Source organism: Ictidomys tridecemlineatus, chromosome 10, assembly GCF_052094955.1.
Source record: "Ictidomys tridecemlineatus isolate mIctTri1 chromosome 10, mIctTri1.hap1, whole genome shotgun sequence".
NCBI classification, from domain to species: domain Eukaryota; kingdom Metazoa; phylum Chordata; class Mammalia; order Rodentia; family Sciuridae; genus Ictidomys; species Ictidomys tridecemlineatus.
Window position 1 is genome coordinate 5,972,539 of NC_135486.1, and position 20,330 is coordinate 5,992,868.

Below are 20,330 nucleotides of genomic sequence, written 5' to 3' on the forward strand. Positions count from 1 at the left end.
CACACACACACACACACAGGTCATACTCTTTGTAGAATCAATTTGTTTAAGAAACTAATTTGCCTGATTTCACACTACCAGTTGATCATGTTACCCTAAAATTATCATTTAAAAAGCTGTATTGAAAATTAGATAACTTTTTAATTTACTCTGTTATACACTTTCATTGACAAATTTATCTACACTGATTGGTTGTTAGCAGTAGTACAAATAACCCAAAACAAAGTACTTTAAAAAAAATATTGTTTGGAGCCAGGTGTGGTGGTGCATGTCTATAATCCTAGCAGCTGGGTAGGCTGAGGCAGGAGGACTGCAAGTTCAAAGCCCTAAGCCACTCAGTGAGACCTCATCTCTAAATAAAAAACAAAAAGGACCAGGGATGTGGCTCAGTGATAAAGTACACCTGGGTTCAATCCCTGGTACAAAAAAAAAAAAAAAGTATTGTTTGGCTTTTGACATTGTACCAATTCATGGAAATTGCTGTTGGATTTTTTGGTCAAGAAGTTGGAAATAAAAGGAACGAGACTGCTTTCTGAGAGTTAAATTTTAAGATTATATATGATGGGTAAGGATAGAAATAAGCAAAACCATCCTTTAAAACACAAGCTTGTCTGACTTAACTTTAACTTGATTTTTATTGAAAGAACAGTGCTAAGAGGTAGCTATGGAAACAGAGGAAGGAACCTACAGGGGCTCTTGAGGGCTGGCAGCCAGTCAGGTGCTGATGAGGAGGGAAGGAGCCTAAATGAAGAGCACAGCATGACGTCCCCAGTATATTGGAGATCAATGTAGAAAATTGCAACCACTGGAAATTGAGTACACATTTCTACCTTCGGGACAAAAAATCATCCTGCTTTAGAAATAGATGAATCAAAAAATAGATGAATCAAGGAAAGTCTATTCATACGACTCTAGTTGTTCTGAATCTGCGCTTATCAAGCGCCTTCCAATGTTTCATTTCCTGAGCATGTTTGGCTGTACAGAAAATGCACTTTCTTTGCAATTGTGAGGACTCAGCTATATAAATTATAGCTCTTGGAAATTAAGAAATTAATATTCTGTTTGTATATCTCACTACTTTGACTAATGTAAGCTCAGTTGATTGTTGGAGGTGTTCTATATTGCTCAAGAAAGACATCTTAAGACCAGGATATTCTAGACCATATCTGAGAAGACTGTGGGAAATTCACATATGATGCTTGTGGAAACTGCTGGGGACAGCCAGCAGGCCTTCTCCTGCTGACACCAATCAGCCCAGCTTTTCCATTTCAAATGATCACTAAGGGGGAGGAGGGGGAGGAGTTCAATGCTAACACTTGCTTAACTATTTTCTAGCAAGGCCCTGGGTTTGATCTCCAGCATCAGAAAAAAAAAATCATCAATATCAATTTTTACCTATTATTTTCTTTATTCTAACTATAATTAGATTGCTGTAGTGACAATCCTATGAATGTACACCAGCCATTGGTGTGGAAGGCGGAAGATAGCTCAAGGCAGAACAGGTGACAAGAAGTCCTTGGACTTAAAATATATCAAAGACAGTTCAGTTTACAAATTGGACAATAGTACACATCCGCCATATATTCACTACATTTTTTTTTCTTTGAGGTGGGGCGGGGGGGGGGGGGGGAGTGGGGGGTGTTTGCTGAGATTGAACCCAGGGCCTCAAGCATGCCAGGGAAGTGCCCTGCCACTAAACAGGCTGTACGTTTTTGAAGGGATGGGAGGTCTGGTGAACTTAAGTGTTACTGTTCCCCCTTCACCATCAGTTACTCTTTTATAATGTACTGAACACAGTAATAAGCCTTTTACATGCATTTTTTAATTCTTAAAAATCACTGAGGGAGGTGCTCTTATCCTCAATTTGCAAGTGAGGAAATGAAATTTGAGGAATTAAAAGTAACTTCACAATTGTTTTTTTGAGAGAGAGAGACTTTTTTTAATGTTTATTATTTATTTTTTAGTTTTTGGTGGACACAACATCTTTATTTGTATGTGGTGCTGAGGATCCAACCCATTGCCCTGCGCATGCCAGGCGAGCGCGCCACCGCTTGAGCCACATCCCCAGCCCTGAATTTCACAATTTTACAGCACTGCAAAATTGTACAGTGAAGTAGCTAAATAAGACAGCACTGTTAGCACTGTTAACTGGGCCCCCAACCCCAGATGCGGTAGTGTCATCATTACAGTCACTTCCAGGTACCCTCATCTCCCCACCTTGCACTCGCCTGGCAAACCCAGCACGGTGAGCACTACTGTCCATCTTCTCTGTAGCTCGCTGAGAAATCGTGTAAATAGACCGAAGGGCTTATTTTACGTCCATAATCACAACGCGCGCCCAGGAGAGAGCTACTTGCCTTCCTCCCTCTAAGGTGGCTTTTCCCACTCTCTGAAAACTCCCTGCACACCATGCCCTCTCTGCTTGCTCCCTACCTCACGGGGAACATTCTGCCACAGTGCTGGTTGGACCAATGTACATACCTATCCACCAGATACCACAGGGATCATTTCACTGAGGCATGCCAATTTGTAACTGTAGTCAACTCAAGGTTTCTGGAATCCTCCCAGGTTAGAGATACAGCCTGCAAAGATGACTACACTTGCAGGAACTCCCTCCATCCAGAAGGAGGCACCGTTGCACTCCATCAGCGTCGGGCCGCCACGGAGGCGTCACGTGATCTGCGCCGGAGGGCGGTCTTGCGAGTTGCCTTACGTACGTAGCGTCATGACGTAGCACGTAGGGGCTGGCTAGCCGCCATCTTGCTCCTTTTTCTCGCTCACTCTCTCCCTCTCGGGAAGGAGCGAAAGTGCTTTGGCGGTTTGTCGATCCGCAGTCTCTGCTTTCGCAGCCCGGCGGCCTTTCCAGCCACCCCCCCCCAACTCCAAGTCCCCCTCCCCTTCCCTTGATCAGAGCTCGGCAGCCCCTCGAACTGTGCTCACCTGACACTCACCCTGGCGGGTAAGGAAAGCGAGGGCGGCGGGGCCGCGATCAAAGAGGGCCCGCCCGGTCGGGAAGGGCCGGCGTGGGGCGGCCTGGGGCGTGGGAGCGCATCCAGACCGGGCCGCGGGGGCGGGCGCCCGCTTTCACCTCGGTGGCCATCGCCTCCGCGTCCGGGGAGGTCGGCCTGCTCGCGGAGCGGGAAACCGGAGCCAGACCCGCCCCACGCGGTCCGCTGCCGGCCGCGCTTCGCTCCCCTCCCCGGCCCGGGCCCTGCGGGAGTGCGCGCGCCGCGGTGAGCGCAGGGGGTCTGCGGCCCGCCGAGTGGAGGCCGCGTCCCCTCGCGGCGCGAGGCTGCCCCAGGCCCGCACCGTGCCTTCGTGTGCGCGGACGGTAGGCTTCGCAGAGGGCGGTGGGGAGAGCCCTGGTTCGGGACCGGATTCGGCCGGAGGCTCTTCGGGGACTCGGCTGCAGCCCGACTTCCGCTAGGGACGGGCCGCCCCGCTCCTCGGGAGGGTTCGGGCTGCTCCTGCTCGCGGTAGGCCGCTCCATCCCCCTAATTTGCGAGGTGGATCCCACTCGGCTGCTTCCTGTCTTGAGATGGCACTGATACTACACTATTGTTGTTAGGGTAAAGGCGCCACTTAGGATCGGAGAAAAGAGCGTGCGGGCTAAGGAGGACTTGGGTGGGTGGGTTTCCTTTGCACAGGAGGAACCTGTCCAGTTACTTTTAAGGGACGTATGTTTATTTTAACTTAAGATCTTTTTGAGCGTCTGAAATGTCTGCTGTTCCCAGGCTTCTGAGGCTACCCGGATTTCCGCATTGGCCGGTCTTCAGCCTGGGTTCTTAGATTCGTACCTCTACTGGGTACTTGGGAATTGTACCGGAGGCTGCTCTGCTGTAGGTTTTTCATTTGGAATGCACCAGAATAATCGGAGGATTCTTGATTAAATGCTTGATAGCTTGCTCCTGCAAATAAAAAGGATAAGGTGATATTAAACGCCTACCAAATCTCAAATCCAACAGTTTTTTAAAAAGTAGATTTAACCTCCTGTGTTGGTAATTAAGATGCTGTTGTGAGTGGAGCCATTTTTAGGTGTGTGTCATAGATGCACTGCAGCATCTTTTCTGGCTTGCCCCAAATGCACTGATACCCTAAGAAATCAGGAGTAGGTTGAGTTTGAGTTGTATTTTTTAAATGTGGTAAAATAGTAACTCCTTTTTTTATAACGGAATTTTCTGAGTACAGGCTTTATGTTTTTGAGGGGATGGGAGGTCTGATGAACTTAAGTGTTACTGTTCCCCCTTCACCATTAGTTGCCCTTTTACAATGTATTGAACAGGGTAATAAGCCTTTTATATGTATTTTTTAATACTTAAAAATCATTGAGGGAGGTGCTTTTATCCTCAATTTGCAGGTGATGAAATGAAAGGAATTTCACAAAGGTCATTCAGCAGTAACTGGTGGTACTGTGTATAATCTCAAGCCCATATTGTAAAGCCAAAGGGGATGCTGTAGGCACCAAATGCCTCCTTGTTCCTTGTAAAATTGTAATCTGAAGTAGCTAAATAAGACAGCACTGTTAGCTAGTAGTTTTTCTTTAGCTGGACTTCAGTATATGAACATTGTTGCATGTGAAGGTTACTGTTGCAAGGTGTTAAAAATGGGTTATATCTACTTTGTGGGTGGTAGAAGCCAACTTTTAGGTATTCTTTACTTTTTTAAAGGCCTGTCCAGTGTGTAGAGATAATTTTTACTCTACGTTATCACATATAATTTTATGTGATATTTTTTGGTAGAAAATATCCTCATCAATAAAATAGGAATGATGATAATAGTACTGCTCAAAGACTTTGAATTTTTTTAAAACATTTGTTTTAGTTGTTGATGGACCTTTATTTTATTCATTTATTTACATGTGGTGCTGAGAATTGAATCCAGTGCCTCACACATATGAGGCAAGTGCTCTACCAGTGAGCCACAACCCCAGCCCTTCCTGTTGAGTAAAGAGATTTATTACTATATTTAGTAATACTGGAGGGAGAAGAGTAGAATATTGGTAAAATATTCTCTTCCAAGCATGTATCTTTCTTTGGGTACATAAATGTTTTTTTCTTTCTTCTCTCCTTTTCTTCACATTTACATACTGAATTTTATTTCTTCATGCTTTACAGTAAATATCCCTAGGGTACTGGGTATCTTGCTCAAAATGAAATTTTGTGAAATTTTTTTGCCTCATTCCATCCCCTATCTCTTACCCACCACCTTACTGGTAAAATGCCTTTGAAGATTTTATAATATCCCTGAGTGCCTCCCCCAAGCGCAGTTTCAGCTTGTAAGTCAGCTAACTTGTGTTTTTATCCCGTTTAAGTCATACTGTGATAAACAAGGATTGGTGATTGATAAAATTGGTGAATTAATTACATAAATTTGTACAGAACTTGTGTTCTTAAAGTAAAGGAGATCCAAAAGTTTTGTCGATTATGACTAACAAACTTTCATTTCTGTAATACAAGGCTTGTCATCTTATGAATAGGGTAAGACAATGAAAATTTATCTCAGTCTTAATTGTTACTTAGAAGTCTGAGTTAATGTTAGTTTTCTGAGTCATAGCATTTAAAAATTCTCAGTAATACCAGTCAGAACATCTTTGTGGATCAAAGTTTCTATAGAAAATAAATTTTTCTATTGTTTTCTCCCTAGAACAGTTAAATATAAACCTCTTTTTTGCCAGTTATAGTTCTAATCCTTATTTTGCTACAAATTAAAGTAATGCCAGTCGTGTTTTGGGGCCCCTGTCTCCCTTTAAAGGAAGATGAGATATAACATTTGTGGAGCAAGTCTAGTAAAAAAAAAAAAAAAAACTGCTGGATATTATGTAGCATGCTACTAGTAATTTTTCTGTTTACTCTCTGTATTCTCATATTAGTCTGTTTTCCTTTAGTGAATTATTTCCACATCCTCATCACCTTGTGTGATGATTGGTGTCTATAGAGCTTGGTATACATTATTGAATGATTGAGGGTTGGAAACACCAAAGAATAGATCCATAACTAAGGTTAACTGATGAATGTCTTGCTACAGCAAGGGAAATATTGTATCAATTTCCCCTCTTTATCCATTGGAAGAATAATGTCACATATCCTTCAAAGAGTTTGTTTTTATAATAAGCTTTGCAAGATTCATTTGCAGATTTCCTTAATTTTTAGTTTTGTTCAGCAAAATTAAGGATCCTTTTAGTTTTGTAAGGCCCAGTGAATCAGAGGAAGGACTTTTGTTTCCCACTGCCTAGGTGTCCACAAACTTAAGGAGTAATATGAAAAGATGTCTTGGGGTTAGGGATATAAGTCAGGGGTAGAGTGCTTATCTAGCCTGTGTGAGGGCTTATATTCAATCCTCAGTACTGCAAAAAAGAAAAGTCGTAATCTTGAGTTAATACCAAAATATGAAAACAAAGGTGAATCCAGAGATAAAGAAAAGTTGGTGCAGAAACTCCATATACAGAAAGCTATCTATAGTAAGGATCAAGTACCTAGTTGATTACAAGTGAAGGCATGATGACTAAGAAGAGCAAGAATAATTGTAATTTTTAATATTTGTTGAGCACTTAATTGTACCAAGCACTGAGCTAAGACTACTTTAGGGGAGTGTTTTTTTCTAATCCATAGGAGGTAGGTCATTTTATCTCTAGTGTACTGCTAGAAAACTGAGATTTAAAGGGGTTTAAATCTAGTTTAAATCTTGTTTGCTAGTAAATGGTAAAAGTGGGATTTTGAATCAGTTACCCAGAGCTTAGCTACATGAATTTTGCCAGGTGTGTTGGCGCAAATCCTGTAATCACAGCAACTTGGAAGGCTGAGGAAGGAGGATCACAAGTTCAAGGCGGACCTCAGCAATTTAGCAAGGCCCTAAGCAACTTAGAGATCCTGTCTCTAAAATAAAAAAATAAAAAGGGATAGAGATGTAGCTCAGTGGTAAAGTGCCCCTGGGTTCAATCCCCAATACCAATAAAATAAACTGTTTGTGTTTCCCAGTGGCCACTATTTTTCAAAATTAAGTTATTCACATTTTTTACGTTCTCTTCAAATCATCTGTTACTTAATATTTTTAATTGTTTTCTATCTTTTAATTAAGTGAATTTAAAACAAAATTTACATAATTGTTTGGTGTTACTTTTTTCTAATCCTGTAACATGTTTTAAAATAAATGTATAATCATAAATACTTCAATTGGACCACATAAGATAACCTACTATACCACCAGTCTTTTGCATTGTCCTCTTTGGGACATGACTGCTGTAAGAAATTTTGAATACTGTGAAGGATCAGGCAATAGTTTGAGTTAATAAAGGTTAGAAGTGATGAAAGTCTGGAATGGAATGGATTCATCAAACAGAAAATGGTAGCATTTACAGAAATAGGATATAAATTCAAGTCGTAACTACATACTTGGAATAACCATTTTCATGATTAACTGCAAAGGAGTAGGTTTCTTTAGGTAAAGAAATGTAATAGGATGTCTAGGATAATCTATGACAAGAGAAGAACAAAAATTAATATGTGAAGAAAGAAGTCACTATAGAAATTGATTGTGAAGAGAATTCGTGAAATTAGAATCTTTGAAACCAAATGTAGCAGAGTTCAGGAAAATATGTAAGAAGTGGCCTTTGGATTTTGTTGAGATTCTTGATAACCCTAAAAGAATTTTAGGTCAGGTAATGAGGATGAAAGGTTAAGGTGCAGGGCAGACGTTAAGTCAGGAGGCTTGATCTTGTGTTGAATACTCAAAATTAACTCTGAGAAGTTTTAAAACTTAGGTGTAGTCCTTTTTGTCAGTTTGTAACAGCTGTTGACTTTGGGGCAAGTTTCTTGGTGTCTGAGTTTTAGGTATGTTCATCTGTGAAATAAGGGTAATACCCATTTGGCCTATCTCAGGAGCATTGAACCACATTAAATATGTTTCTCTATATCTTTTAGATTTAATCTTGTTTGCTATCATGTGATATCAAGATAGTAGTCTTGACTATATTTAAAGAAAAAAAGAGAATCATGACAAAAGAAAAAAAAAGAACCATGAAGTTGGAAGGTCCCTCCAAACCTTGAGTCTACATGAAGGGGGTGAATGCCTGTGTGATTGAAGTGTGGTTATCTATAGAAGTTAATAATTGATCTTCTTTACTGTGTCTTTACCAGTTGAGGATCTGAAAGTACAGCCTGCCCTATACGGTTGTATAGTTTGTGTACTATACAAAGGTACAGGATGAAGGAGGCAATAAGAACTGAAAACTCAGCACATGTTCCGCTTGAAAAGGCCTGTGCTCTGACTTAGACTTTCCTCTCCTCCAAGATATCAGCTCTTTACCAAAAAGAATAATCATATTTTCCCAAAAGAATATATTTTTCTATTTTCACAGAGGTTCTTTGGAGGCAAGTGGATGCCCTGAACGGATCGTTGGGGAAACAAATTAAGGACATATTTAGAATAGCATCAGAAACAATTGGAAGATATCTTCCAACTATAGATAAGAATCTTCTGGCAATTTAGAGGCAGGGAAAGCAGTTTTGTGATGAGGAACTATGGAACATGGATGGAAGAAGCCAGCAATTCCTTGCATGTACTGATTGGGTTTCTGACCAAAAAGAAAAAAAAATAGATGTTTTGGGTGTAGTTATATTTATGAGAAACTTGATCATGAAAATGAAAGTTGAAAGTAACAGAAAGAAGATGGGTTTCTAATAATAAAACCAACATTTCATTGATAGAAGAATAGTCAGTGACTTGGGGAAAGGGATTCTAAAATTAAACTTAAAATTCTAGCCCTTAAAGGTAATTCTTTAGTTACGTGAAAGATTTAGAATAATTCATAATTCTTGATGAATACTTATTGTTCCATCATAACATCCAGTTTATGCCTTGGTTTTTATTTGTAATATAGTAGCTTTGAAAATATTAATTACCATTTAATAAGTTATTATTATGTGATGTACACTATCCTAAGAGCTTTATTACACATGCCTTGTTAATTAAATCTTAAAATTATATTAGAGTGGGAATTATAGCCTGCAGGTGAGGAAATACAAATTTGTTGAGATTAAGTAATTTTCCTGTGGTAACCTAGCTACTTAATGTCAGAGCTGGGTTTAAACACAGTTCTACAAAAAGTAGTTGTATAGTATGAACAATTAAAAATATTTTAGGTTGTCAACAAGGGTGCCCCAGCAGTCACCTCAAGTAAATGGTAGGCATAACAGCTTTACTTTTCTATAACAGTAATTTTTCCATACAGAAAAATTACTTTTTACCCCCCTCTCTAGCACTGAGAACTCGGGGCTTCATTCATGCTAGGCAGGCACTTGATCACTGAGCTACATCCCCAGCTCAGCCTTCTACCATTCTGATTAGAATGCTAACAGATTTATTTATATTATGCTCAGTTTTTTAAGAAATGACTTTTTTATGTTTTATTGTAATGCTATTTGTAGTAGAGGCATTCAACATATGGTGGTGTTCTTAACTTCACTATTATAGCAACAAATGTAATCTTAAAACCATTTGATGTTTCCAGTGCAAAAAATGGTAAATGTTTGAGATGACAGATATGCCAATAACTCTGGTTTGATTGTTAACACATTGTGTATATTAATTGAAATATTATACCGTACTTCATAAATATATGCAGTTATTATGTGTTAATTAAAAATAAAATGTTTCTTAAAATCCTTTTGATGTCACTACATACTTTAGAATTTGTAATTGTTATGACAGATGAAAGTGGCCTTAGAAGTTGGCCAATTCAGCTTCTTAAGAATTAGGAGAGAAGCTGGGCACGGTGGCACATGCCTATAATCCCAGTGGCTCTGGAGGCTGAGAAAGGAGGATCGTGAAATCAAAGCCAGCCTCAGCAACAGTGAGGCACTAAACAACTCAGACCCTGTCTCTAAATAAAATACAAAATAGGGAAGGGGATGTGGCTCAGTGGTTTAAGTGCCCCTGACTGTTGGGTACTTCCCCTGTAAACCTCTCCCCCACCCCCAGTTATTTCAAGAGAGAGAAACAAGCAAGTAAACTGAAGGTTGAGGCCAGTGCTCAGCCACCGAGATAACATCCCCAGCCTGAGTTATCTTTCTGACAGGGGCTACCTTGCTTTTGTTTGGATGCAACTCATGGTCAGGAAGTCAGTATAGTCAGTCCTTATCACAAAGCATATATGTTCTAAATCCTTCCAAATTTGTGAATTCATAAATAGTAGCATCCACACTTCTTCATTTTCTCTTATTTTTCATCATTTCATTTCAGAGCCCACCCCAGTACTGGGGGGTGCTCTACCACTAAGCTACATTTCCAGCCCTTTTGATTTTTCTTGTTTTCAGACAGGGTCTGAGTTGCCACACTGGCCTCAAATTTATAGTCCTGCTTCAACCTCCCAAGTGACTGGGATTATAGGCATGTGCCACCCTGCCTGGCTTCTCTCCTAATTCTTAAGTAAGAAGCTGAGTTTTTTTTGTTTTGTTTTAAACAAAGAAACTTCTGTAGTTCTTCATATCTCTTCACAGTATTTATTGTGTCCCCAAATGAGGAAAAAAAAAACAACCCTAGGGCAAAGGGGCCTGGCAATACAAGTAGGGAGAAATATCTGTTTCCTAGAAGAACCCTTCTAGAAGCATACCACATGGCATTGGATGCAAATTTTGTTCTTCAGCAAAATTACAGGGTTGCCTGGCAAATTGTAAAAGTGGAAAACACTATGAGTTTTCTGTTAAGATGATTTGTTTTCATTTATGGGTAACTGAACAGTTAATAAAGTTTTTTTTTTTATATTCAGCCTTACTTTGATGATGCTTATCTTAATGAAGCCTGGAACAGAGTGTGGTACTCTAAAACATAATGTGATAAATACAAAATGCAGAGAAACTGCCCTAATTCTACATCCGTGGTTTCCATTTCTATGAAAGTGGCCGTTTTTATAAAGTAATGCTGTTATACTACTAACTGGAACAGCTAGAACCTTTTCGTGTGAACAGGCTGAGTCTGTATTCTGTATTTATGAAATTCGTTTTTTGATCTTTCTATTTTGTGTTGAATTGGTTTGGAGACAGTCTCTTGCTGTGGTGTCAGCTGGTCTTGAACTCCTAAGCTCAAGCAGTCCTCCCACAGCAGCCACCTCCTCAATTTCAGGGACTGCAGGCACCATCCACCACAAGCTTTAAATTCAGTCCAGTGGCTTTTGTGCTGCCCACCACGCTCCTCTCCTAGGATGTGCTGCTGCTGACCATTGGTCAGATTCTTGATGGTACAGTCTTGGGAATATTGTATATCCCTGCTTCTACCAGACTTTCAGTGCGCCTTGTTTTCCTAGTTGGCTGTCTTTCCCATTCTCCCAACCTCATTTTTCTAATCTGTATCTCTGCTCAGTGGATGAGGACAACACATCTCTCATTAATCTTTTCCTAGCAGGGCCTGGAATATAGTAGGCCCCACATAAATATTTTGTATGAGTGAATGGGGGAATAAACATTTTGAGTTTGAAATTCTGTCAAGAAAGTTAAGTGATGTTCAGTAATCACATGTGTTCTTAGGTTACAGGGCATATAACAATTTAAAAAGGACATTTACCCATCACCTGCTTTTTTCATGTTCTTGTGTAGTCTTTATTAACATTCTTGTATATCTTAGATATTTTTGAAATGCCATCGAGAATAGATTTGAATTTTCCTTGTTTTTTTTTTTAATTCATTCCCTTTTTTATTTGGTTTTGAAACTAGCCTTTTCATTTCAAGTCATTGCTTCCTGAAAATACCTGTTATTTTTCCTTGCTTTCCTTGAACCGAAGCAATGTCTGCTTGCTGAGATGTAGCTCAACAGTAGAGCAATCTGTCTAACACCCATGAGAGACCTAGGTCAATCCCCAGCACACACACACACCCCCTTTCCCAACAAAGAAAGCAAAGTGTGCCTTTTGTTTAGTTTTAGACATCTCAAAGTCACAGTCCTTTCTGATCAGCAGTATCTACTACCAATGATTTGTGATATGTTCTAGATCTTTTCATACTTGGCATGTTTTTTTGTTTTCCTACTTAACATGTTGTTTTAAAAATCGTATTGTACTATCCTTTTTTAATCTTTCTGTACAAATCTCCTGTTGTCTTTATATCTATCTCAGATTAAATATGGCCAAAATGACCCTTGGCCTCTTACAGTCCATTCTTCACATTGTTGCCAGAGTGATTTCTTTTTAAATAAAAAACAAGCCTCTCTCTAGAATTCAGTTGTTTCACATTGCTTCAAAGATAAAATTCATAATTCTTTGGTATTGCCTTCTTTGAACTTTTTCTTAACTTCTTCATTAGCTTTTTTGGTTTTGAGCATGCCTAAACAATCCAGGGGTTCAGCACCCACCCACCCACCCCCACCCTTATTTTTGGATACTCAGGGAACTGGGCTCCATCCCCAGCCCTATTTTGCATTTCATTTAGAGTTAAGATCTCACGGAGATGCTTAGTGCCTTGCTTTTGCTGACGTGAATTTACAGTCCTCCTGCCTCAGCCTCCCAAGCTGCTAGGATTACAGACTTGTGCCTCTGCACCTGGTGGGGGCCTTTATAAATTTACTTTTTCTTCATCTTTAAAGCTGTCTTCTTCCCTCTTTGAATCCAAATCAGAAACCTTAATGATCAACTAATGTAAATCAGTTCTGTCATACTTTCTCGCATCAAAAAAAAAAATCTTAGTTAAAGTCACCATGTTAGAAGTTAGTACTAAATCAAGGCACATTCTTGTATTTCTAGTTCATAAAAGTATACATAAGAGTAGGTCCCCTCTTATCCACTGGGATTCATTCCTAAGACCCCAACCGACACAAGAAATCTTGGATAGTACCAAACCTGTAATTTTAATAATGTTTTTTCTGTTTTATGCACTGTGGCTATAATTTGCAGTTCAGGGTACCATAGCAAAATTAGCACGAGTTTCCTTATTTACAATTTCATGGTTCTTAAGAAGAGTAGTTCTGAATATAGAACTTTAGGGATCTCCCCATGTGTTTTTGTTTTCCCACTTAAAAAGCTACTAAGTGACTAATGGATCCGTGTGACATTGTGGATCTGCTGGACAAAGGATGATTTTTTAGAAGTCCTGGGCAATACAGAGCAAGATGGCTTGATTTCATCACACTATTCAGAATGGCACACAGTTGAATACTTATAAATTGCTTACTTCTATACTTTACCATTTAATATTTAAGAACACAGATGACTACAGGTAACAAACCACACAAAGTGAAACCACAGATGGTTTGGGGGCTCATAGTGAGTGTTCAGTAAACATGTTTCAAATGTGAATCATTTAATGGCTGGCTTATGTTATAAATTTTTATCACATACCATATTGCAAAGATTGCACACATCGCAGTTCTGTGTGTTTCGCACACATATGCTGGTATTTCTTTAAGATAAATTCTTAAGACTTTTTTCTTTTCAATTATATCATTGGATTCTCTTTCCTATGTTTGGAAGATTTTTGCATTAGTAGAAATTGGTTTCTGTATTTTGTGTGCATGTATATGTCTGTTGTTTCTGTGTCCATATTAGACTGGCCTGAATTGATGTCAGTTTCCTTTGGTCCAGGTCTTGCAAATTTTTTTTCTGCAAAGAATGAGATAGTAGTCTGTTTAAGCTTTCCACATACAGTCTCTGCTATAATTCTTATTAAAAGCAATTTTTTAAAAATATAAAAACTATTCTTAGTTCATAGATCATACAAATCAGACCACAGGTCAGATTTGGCCATAGGCTTTAGTTTGTTACGCTCATATTATTAGTTCATTGTGAGAAGCATGGGAATTGTCTGTTAATGATATTGGAATTCCTGTTAAACAGCTTGGGCCAAACATTTTTTGTAGGTAGGCATCTTTTTTAACAGCTTTTATTTTCTTCCATTGTTTTTACCTGTTTATTTTGAGCCAAATTTGATTTTATATATATATATATATATTTTTTTTTTTTTTTTTTTTTTGCGTGTTTGTGTGTGCTGGGGATTGAACCCAGGGCCTTGTGCATGTGAGGCAAGCACTCTACCAACTAAGCTATATCCCCAGCCTTATATTTTAGAAAACTTTATTTCTCAAGCCTTTTCTTAACATTGTCTGTTCTATAATCTGTTTAGTTCCTAGTTTTAATTCTTAAAAATAGAGCCATTTGGCTAGTGTGTGTGCTCGTTTTTTTAATCCCCCTCCCATGATTTTTTATTGGTGCATTATAGTTGAACATAATAGTGGGGTTTATACATATCTATACTCTTTATTTTCTTTCATGCTGGGAACTGACTGAACCCAGGGCCATGTGGTTGGTAAAGCACATGCTGGTAAACCATTGATTTATATGCCCAGCTAGTTTATTTCCTACCCCAAACACACTAAAGAACTAGCTCTTGAGTTTATCAGTTTTGTTGCTTTGTTGTATAATTTATTAATTTTTTCATATAGGTTTTGTTTGTTGGGTTTTATTTGGTACCAGGGATTGAACCCAAGGGTGCTTAACTGCTGAGCTACATCTCCAACCCTCTTTTATATATTACTTTGAGACAGTTTCTCACTAAATTGATTAGAGCCTCACTAAGTTATTGCTAAGGCTGGATTTGAACTCGCAACCCTCCTGCTTCAGTCTCCTGAGCTGCTGGGATTATCGGTGTGTACCACCACGCCAGGCTAATTTATTAATTTCTGGCTTTTCCTTCCTGCTTTTGTTGGACAGTTTTTTGACTTGTTAAGTTATGGTAATGAAAAGCTTTAAGCAGTATTTTCCTCTGAAGAATATGATTGTATACTTTCTAATATAGAACATGAAGCATTTTCTATATTAGATGGTCTTGCAGTTTTGGTTTTGAATTCATCTTTTATTAAAAGGATTTAATTTTAAATGGATTTATCCTCTACATTTATGGTTTTGTATAGTGATTGACTTCATAACCACAAGAATTTTTTTCTTATTATCAATTCATAAAACAAAACATTTATTGATTACTTACTGTGTTCTGTATTTTTTTTTTCCCCTTTCTCGATCTTGACTCTATTGTGTTATTTTTCGTTATTCCTTGTCAAGGGGCTGCTGGTTTCTCTCTTTTCATGTCTTGCTAGCCTTTCCCTTCCTGCCATTACCCAGCTTCCCTTGCAATCTCCTGTCCACTTATACTAAATTTGTGTTTCTCCAATATGCTGTTTTTAACCTAAATTTTTAGTCCCCTGATCATCTTTTTCTCTGCCTCAGTTTTTTTCTAACAGATTTGAATAGTGAGGCTTTGTTAGCAAAGAATATAGAACTTCTTGATCTTTTTTTTTTAATGGCCACAATATCTTTATTTTATTTATTTTTCTGTGGTGCCGAGTATCGAACCCAATGCCTCACATGCGTGAGGCAAGCACTCTACCTCCGAGCTATAACCCCACCCCCTCTGAATCTGTTTTTTAACAAACAATTTTTGTTGAGATATACTTGCACCACAGTACAGTATATATAGGAGAGGGTGTCCGAGCTTCTTTCATGCAGCATAATCATTTTGAGATTTACACATATTGTTATGCTGTATCAGTACTGCATTTTTTTGTTTGTTTATGGTCTGCCATAATTTGGTTGTTCAGTCTTTTGAAACTGCCAAAATTGTTCTGCAGAGTGATTGTGCAGTGCCATTATTCATTCCTGTCAGAATGTGTGAGAGTTCCAGTTCTTCTACATCTTCAGCAGTACCTGGTAGAATTATTCTGTAATTTTAACCATTCTGTTGGATGTGTAGAAGTATTGTATCTTGGTTTCAGTTGAAAGTCATCATCTGCTTATTTGCCATTTATGTGTTTCTGGTGAAGTATCTGTTCAAATCATGTCCATTTTTTAAAATTGGTTTTTGTCCCTCTCTCCCACCCCTCTGAATTCTGACAATTTTGAATATATTCTGAATAAAAGTTCTGGGGATTAGCTCAGCAGTAGAGTTCTTGAATAGGTAGCATGCACAAGGTCCTGGTCTGGATCTCCAGCACCACCCAAAAAAAAGTCCTTTATCAGAAGTATATTTGAAGTTTTTGTCCCCAAGTGTAGCTTGCCCATTTGTTCTCAGTAGCGTCTTTAAAAAAAAAAAAAAGTCTCAGGCTGGCCTAGCATGCATGGGGTAGACATTGTATTTATAGACATTATTCTGTTCCATTGAGTGCTCGCCTAGCATGCATGGGGCACTGGGTTCGATCCTCAGCACCACATAAAATAAAGATATTGTGTGTCCAACTACAACTAAAAAATAAATATTTTTTTAAAAAACAGTCCTTTTTGTAAGCTTTTATGGATTGTTTTGAAGCTGTATCTTGGAAGCCCGTATACAACCCAGGGTCACAAAATTTTCCTCGTATGTTTTCTCTGTAAGTTTTACAGTTTTAGGTTTTACTTTTTTTTTTTTTTTTTTTTTAATACTAGGGATTGAACCCAGGGTGCTTAGCCACTGAGCCACATCCCCAGAGGTAGGGTCTCACTGAGTTGCTTAGGGCCTTGCCAAGGTGCTTAGGCTGGCTTTGAACTTGGGATTTTCCTGCCTCGGCCTCCCTAACTGCTGGGCATGCACCACAGGGCCCATCTAGGTTTTACATTTTGTCTAGGGTACATTGAGTTTTGTATAGTGTTAGGTATTCACAGTTTTTTTATATTGTATAAGCTGAGTTTCTCTGTTAATGTTTGTTGTGAAATATCCACTAAATTTTATTTGTCAAAAATCAAGTATTTGTATTTATAGACATTATTCTGTTCCATTGATCTATTTGTCTTATTTTTACACTAGTGCCACTGTCTTCCTGCTTTTGAGTCTTGGAATCTGGAGTCTTCAATTTTTATTCTTCTTTTCATTTGGTTAGTCTAGGTTTTATCCGTTTCTTCATGGCTTTTATAATCAGTTTGACAAACTCTGCCTTCCAAAAAAAAAGTTACTTTGATGTTGGGGATTACTTTGAGTCTTGTAGATCTATTTGATAAGAATTAACAGCTTAATTTCATGTCCTGTGACTTATGAACAAAGTGATATGCATCCGTTGATCTAGGCTTTCTTAAATATTTTGTGGTTTTATTATCTAGGGTTTTTACCCTTTCTTTGGATAAACCTCTAACTATTTTTATTTCCCTTAAAAATGGTACTTGGGGCTAGGGTTATGGCTCAGCTGTAGAGCGCTCGCCTCAAACGTGCAAGGTCCTGGGTTCGATCCTCAGCGTCACATATAAATAAATATTGTGTTCAACTACAACTACAAAAAAAGATTTTTTTTAAAAAATGGTACTGTCTAGGTTCAATTTGATTGTTCGCTGCTCCTACGTACAAATAACGGTGATTTTTTTTTTTTTTAAATTCATGTTGTGTGCAGTTTTGCTGAACTCCTCCAGTACCTTTTTTCTGGATTTTATTATATTTTTTGCATACGTGATTGTATTGTCAAAAAATTCACTTTTACTTCATCCTTTCCAATCTGGATTCTTTTTCTAGACTTATTCTACCGGGTAGAAGTTTTTTAGGTACTGAACAGAAGTGATGAGAGTGGATATCCTTCCCTTATTCCTAATCTTTGAGAGGACATAGCAGTTAAGTACTCAGTCCTTAAATGAATGAGTTCCCCTCTATTTCCACTTTACTAAGAGGAATGTCAGGAATGGGCATTGGCTTTTGTCAGATGCTTTTTATGCATTTGTTGATAATATGGTATTTCTATTTTAGTTTACTATACTGATTTTACTAATTGGTTTTTGAATGTTGAACCAACTTTGCATTTCTGAGATAGAGATAAAAAAATTTTTTTTAGATCTTATATGTTACCTGTTTCGTTCCATTTCTGGTACTAACACCATTCCAGTGCTGTCAATTCTTTTGTAGACCCAAATTTTAACCCAGTGTTGTTTTTGTTTCTGTATGAGTGACTTCTTCTAACATTTCTATAGTCCAGACCTGCTAGTTACATCTAACAAAGTGTTTTGTCTTCATTTTTAAATGATATTTTTGCTACATAGAGGATCCTAGGGGTTTTTGTTTTTGTTTTTCAGTACTTGAAGCATATCGCTCTCTTCTTTCTGTTTATGTCATTTCTACCCTGGTTTCTGCTGTTATTATGTGTGTTTTTCTACGCATAAAGTACCTTTTTCTTTTGTTGGCTTTTTATCATTTATTTTAAATGTTGTGGCTTTTTAATTTGATTTTTATGCTTGGGTTTTGTTGAATCTTTGGAATCTGGGTTTATAGTTTTCATCCAATTTGTAATATTTCTGGATATTTTTTTCAGTCTGAGCCCAGTATTAATTACACATGCATTAGGCTGGATGGAGTTGCTGAGGCTCATGCATACTGTTTTTTTAATTTGCTGGTTGGGTTTTTTTGTTTCTTTTTAAAGGTTCTTCTTTTATTTTGAATAGTTTTATGATGGCTTTAACTTCAGATTTTCCTTCCATAGTATCTAAAATGCTGCTAAACCTATCTAGTGTGTCTTTCATTTCTAAAAGTTTTGGTGTTTTGTATCTTTCATGTCTCTCTATTCCATCTTTACTGTAGTTTTTGGACATTAGATACAATTATAAAATAATTAACCTTGTTCACTAATTCTAACATCTACAATACTGTTTTAATTTCAGTTGATTGATTTTTCTCTTTACTGTGTTATTTCAGTTTGTTCTCAGACTCACCCGAGTTATTAGGAAAAAAATTGGTCTTTTTAAGTATTGCTTTAAGATTGTTAGATAAAATCACAGCACTTTTTTACCTTAGGGTACTTTTTTGCCACTATTGAAGCACTGAGTATTCTGTATAATTCCTAATGAATCATTTGTCTCACTCCCCCCCCTTGTGGGATTTGAACCTAGGGCTTTTGCACATGCTAGGCAACTGCTATATCCATAGCCCTTTTAATTAATTAATTTCTTTATTTTACTTATTTATTTTTTGAGGCAGTCTTGCAAAATTGCCTAGGATGGCCAAAAACTTGCTCTTCAAGTTTTTGGGATTGTAAGTGTGTGCCACTGTGCTCAGCTTCAAAATGTGTTTTCAGTCTCACTTGTGAGAATAGGCAGTATTTCCGGCCCTTTTTGAGCTTCAGGCACTGTTCTCTGGTCTTACCCTGTGGTTCATTCCTGGCTTTAGGGTAGTTTTCTCACATGCACAGGTGGGGTGATTTTTCTGCAGATCTGTAGCATTATCCCTTTGTGTAGTTCTCTTCTTTCCTGTAGTATATCCTAGCTACTTGGTCTCCTGAATGCTCAGCTCTGTGCTAGGGTATGGGAATCCTTCATACATAAATTCAGACAGCTCAGTTCCCAAATATCTGGAATCCCTGTCCTCTTTGCCTAATATAATCTATTGTTATATGCATATGCATTAACTCATTAATTCCATGAGTCCAGTTTTTTAGTTGTTTCAGAAAAGAAGGTAAATCTAGTTCCCATTGCTTATCTTGGTTTTGAGATAAGACTTCACCAAGTTGCTGAAGCTGGCCTTGAACTCAAGATTTTCCTGCCTCAGTCTCCCGAGCTGCTGGGATTACAGGCATTCACTGCTGCGCCCAGTGCCTGTTTTTCTTGATCGTTGCTTCTTAGGAAAGTCTTAGGCAGCCATGTTTCTTTGATTTATTTTGGGTCTCCAAACAAATTAAACTTTTAAAGATTTTAATTTAAACTTTTAAAGATTTTAAATTATACAAAATGAAGCTGTCTTGATGAAGGTGCCTTTTCTGAATTAGTTGAATTCTTTGATATTTTGGCTTTTATAAGCAGTCTGCATTTTTAACATGTCACTGACATTTATTTCTCTGACACATGTTGCTTGAAGTTTCAGGGTATCTGCCTGACTTCTCAGAAGCAAGACAACAGAAAGCACGTGGGCTAAGTTAAACGTTGGGTTTAAAATGAAGGCCCCATGATTAATAGCAAGCCATTTGAGTGCAGTTGCCCTTTCTTACTCATCCAGTCCTATTCTTTATGGCTACAGATTTTCTGCTGTTAGGAATGTATATTCTTTTAGCAGTAGATGCTGTACATCATAGTTTCTCTTGGATTGAACTATCTTGATTGCATTTACATTGCAGTCATGTACATATTTGTGATTTTCCTAGAGACAGTTTATTCACAGTGGAAGGAAGACTTCTTTTAGAATGTTGACTTGTAAAGAGCTATTCATAATCTTATATGAATCTTAGAATGTATTTGCAGGAGCTTTTACTTTGGCTATATGTACCTCTTCATTTTCAGGAACAATTGTGTGCTGGGGTTTCATATTTGGAAATTACTTATAATTTTATAAAGAAGTTTCTTGTTTTTTAAGTTGTTTTTACTCTATTATATTTAAGATACACAACATGCTGCCTTGATAAACACAATGAAATGACTATTAAAACTA

The 20,330-nt window shown here is 38.0% G+C and overlaps 1 protein-coding gene across 11 annotated transcripts in view; it reads left to right on the forward strand.

Annotated features, from left to right (window-relative positions):
• Nucleotides 1-2,736: 2,736 nt before the first annotated feature.
• Prrc2c (proline rich coiled-coil 2C) overlaps nucleotides 2,737-20,330 on the forward strand; it is a 79,950-nt gene continuing 62,356 nt past the window's right edge. For all 11 annotated transcript variants that reach the window (XM_021722663.3, XM_013356151.4, XM_013356149.4 and 8 more), the window contains exon 1: nucleotides 2,737-2,959. The gene's annotated coding sequence lies outside the window, so the exon portion shown is untranslated. The remainder of the gene's footprint in view (nucleotides 2,960-20,330) is intronic.